The 3,794-nt window shown below is 43.7% G+C and overlaps 1 non-coding gene across 1 annotated transcript; it reads left to right on the top strand.

Annotated features, from left to right (window-relative positions):
* The first annotated feature begins 3,360 nt into the window (after positions 1-3,360).
* On the top strand, positions 3,361-3,468 carry LOC112730763 (small nucleolar RNA R71). Its single transcript, XR_003166573.1, has one exon. It is a non-coding gene; the product is annotated as a small nucleolar RNA R71 (small nucleolar RNA).
* Positions 3,469-3,794: the final 326 nt, after the last annotated feature.

Raw genomic sequence — 3,794 nt, 5'->3', positions numbered from 1 at the left:
ATTGCATAGGTGGCAAATGAGGTGAGGAAAGGCTAACCTTGCCATAGTGGAGGACTTGTCAGCCACCTTGTAGAGTTCTTGAGGTATAATCTCATGAACTTCCACCTCTTCTCCAATCATGATGCTATGGATCATGATGGCCCGGTCTATAGTAACTTCAGATCGGTTGCTAGTGGGAATGATTGAGCATTGAATGAACTCCAACCATCCTCTAGCTACAGGCTTGAGGTCCAATCTTCTTAGTTGAACCGGCTTGCCTTTGGAGTCAACTTTCCATTGAGCTCCTTCTACACATATGTCCATAAGGACTTGGTCCAACCTTTGATCAAAGTTGACCCTCCTAGTGTAGGGGCGTTCATCTCCTTGCATCATGGGCAAGTTAAACGCCAACCTCACATTCTCCGGACTAAAATCTAAGTATTTCCCCCGAACCATTGTAACATAGTTCTTTGGATCCGGGTTCTTACTTTGATCATGGTTCTTGGTGATCCATGCATTGGCATAGAACTCTTGAACCATTAGGATGCCGACTTGTTGGATGGGATTTGTTAGAACTTCCCAACCTCTTCTTTGAATTTCATGTCGGATCTCTGGATACTCATTTCTTTTGAGTTTGAAAGGGACCTCAGGGATCACCTTCTTCTTGGCCACAACTTCATAGAAGTGGTCTTGATGGGCTTTGGAGATGAACCTTTCCATCTCCCATGACTCGGAGGTGGAAGCTTTTGTCTTCCCTTTCCCTCTTCTAGAGGATTCTCCGGTATTAGATGCCATCAATGGTAATGGAAAAACAAAAAATCTATGCTTTTACCACACCAAACTTAGAATATTGCTCGCCCTCGAGCAATAAACAAAAGAATAGAAGAAGAAGAAGAAGAAATATGGAGAGGGAGAGGGAGATGTGGTTTCGGCCACGAGGAGTGTAGAGGGATGTGTTGTGTGAATTTGATGAAGAATAGAGGTCTTTATATAGGGAAGGGAGGGGGGTTAAGGTTCGGCCATATGGGTGGGTTTGGGTGGGAAATTGGTTTTGAATTTTGAAGGTAGGTGGAGTTTATGAGGTAGGTTTATGGGGAAGAGTGGATGGATGTGAGTGGTGAAGAGGTGATGGGGAAGAGAGTTTGAGGTGATTGGTGAAGGGTTTTTGGGGAGGAGTGTTTATGGGGTTGTGTGAAAGAGAGTGGTGAGAAGAAGTGAGTGGAGGTAGGTGGGGATCCTGTGGGGTCCACAGATCCTGAGGTGTTCAAGGATTTACATCCCTGCACCCATTAGGCATGTAAAAATGCTTTTGCACCCAACTCTGGGCGTTCAGCGCCAGGTTGGTGGCCATTTTGGGCATTCAACGCCCATTTGTGTGCCATTTCTGGCGTTGAACGCCAGAACCATGCCTGTTCTGGCGTTCAGCGCCCAGAAGCTGCCCATTTTGGGCGTTCAGCGCCAGAACCATGCTCTGTTCTGGCGCTGAATGCCAGACAGATGCTCCTCCAGGGTGTGATTTTTCTTCTGCTGTTTTTGATTCCGTTTTCAATTTTTATATTTATTTTGTGACTCCACATGATCATGAACCTACAAAGACATATAACTAAGAAAAATATAGTTAGATAAATAAAAATTGGGTTGCCTCCCAACAAGCGCTTCTTTAATGTCAATAGCTTGACAGTGGGCTCTCATGGAGCCTCACAGATGTGCAGAGCTTTGAAACTCTCCAACACCAAACTTAGAGTTTGGATATGGGAGTTCAACACCAAACTTAGAGTTTAGTTGTGGCCTCCCAACACCAAACTTAGAGTTTGACTGTGGGGGCTCAGGTTGACTCTGCTTTGAGAGAAGCTTTTCATGCTTCCTCTCCATGGTTGCAGAGGGAGATCCTTGAGTTTTAAACACAAGGGAGTCCTCATTCCATTGAAGGACTATTTCACCTCTGTCAACATCAATCACAGCTCTTGTTGTGGCCAGGAAAGGTCTTCCTAGGATGATGGATTCATCCTCTTCCTTTCCAGTATCCAGGACTATGAAATCAGCAGGGATGTAAAGGCCCTCAACCTTTACTAATACGTCCTCTACTTGTCCATATGCCTGTTTTCTTGAATTGTCTGCCATCTCTAATGAGATTTTAGCATCTTGCACCCCATAGATTCCCAGTTTCTCTATTACAGAGAGGGGCATGAGGTTTATTCCTGAACCAAGGTCACACAGAGCCTTAAAGATCATGGTGCCTATGGTACAAGGTATTATGAACTTTCCAGGATCCTGTCTCTTCTGAGGCAATGTCAGTTGATCCAGATCACTTAGTTCATTAGTGAACAAGGGAGGTTCATCTTCCCAAGTTTCAATACCAAATAATTTGGCATTCAGCTTCATGATTGCACCAAGAAACTTGGCAGTTTGCTTTTCAGTAACATCCTCATTCTCTTCAGAAGAGGAATACTCATCAGAGCTCATGAAGGGCATAAGGGGGTTCAATGGAATCTCTATGGTCTCTAGATGAGTCTCAGATTCCTTTGGTTCCTCAGAGGAAAGCTCCTTATTGATCACTGGACGTCCCAGGAGGTCTTCCTCCTTGGGATTCACGTCCTCCTCTCCCTCATTGGGTTCGGCCATTTTGCTTATGTCAATGGCCTTGCACTCTCCTTTTGGGTTCTCTTCTGTATTGCTTGGGAGAGTACTGGGAGGGATTTCAGTGATCCTTTTACTCAGCTGGCCCACTTGTGCTTCCAAATTTCTAATGGAAGACCTGGTTTCATTCATGAAACTCACAGTGGCCTTAGATAGAACAGAGACTAGATTTGCTAAATTAGAAGCATTTTGTTCAGAGTTCTCTGTCTGTTGTTGAGTGGATGATGGAAAAGGTTTATTATTGCTAAACCTGTTCCTTCCACCATTATTAAAGCCTTGTTGACGCTTTTGATCCTTCCATGAGAAATTTGGATGATTTCTCCATGATGAGTTATAGGTGTTTCCATAAGGTTCACCTAAGTAATTCACCTCTGCTATTGCAGGGTTCTCAGGATCATAAGCTTCTTCTTCATAAGAAGCCTCTTCAGTACTGTTGGATGCAGCTTGCATTCCATGCAGACTCTGAGAGATCATATTGACTTGCTGAGTCAATATTTTGTTCTGAGCCAATATGGCATTCAGAGTATCAACTTCAAGAACTCCCTTCTTCATAGGCGTCCCATTACTCACAGGATTCCTTTCAGAAGTGTACATGAACTGGTTATTAGCAACCATGTCAATGAGTTCTTGAGCTTCTGCAGGCGTTTTCTTTAGGTGAATGGATCCACCTGCAGAAGTGTCCAGTGACATCTTTGATAGCTCAGATAAACCATCATAGAATATATCTAGGATGGTCCATTCTGAAAGCATGTCAGAAGGACACTTTTTGGTCAACTGTTTGTATCTTTCCCAAGCTTCATAGAGGGATTCACCTTCTTTCTGTCTGAAGGTTTGAACATCAACTCTAAGCTTGCTCAGCTTTTGAGGAGGAAAGTACTTAGCTAAGAAAGCCGTGACCAGCTTATCCCAAGAGTTCAGGCTGTCTTTGGGTTGAGAATCCAACCATAATCTAGCTCTGTCTCTTACAGCAAAAGGGAAAAGCATGAGCCTGTAGACTTCAGGATCTACTCCATTAGTCTTAACAGTATCACATATCTGCAAGAATTCAATTAAGAACTGAAAAGGATCTTCAGATGGAAGTCCATGAAACTTGCAGTTCTGCTGCATCAGAGAAACTAATTGAGGTTTCAGCTCAAAGTTGTTTGCTCCAATGGCAGGAATGGAGATGCTTCTTCCAT

The sequence above is a fragment of the Arachis hypogaea genome, chromosome 12 (genome assembly GCF_003086295.3).
Source record: "Arachis hypogaea cultivar Tifrunner chromosome 12, arahy.Tifrunner.gnm2.J5K5, whole genome shotgun sequence".
Lineage (NCBI taxonomy): Eukaryota > Viridiplantae > Streptophyta > Magnoliopsida > Fabales > Fabaceae > Arachis > Arachis hypogaea.
Note: the sequence above shows the minus strand (reverse complement) of the source record. Positions and strands in the feature narration are given on the sequence as shown.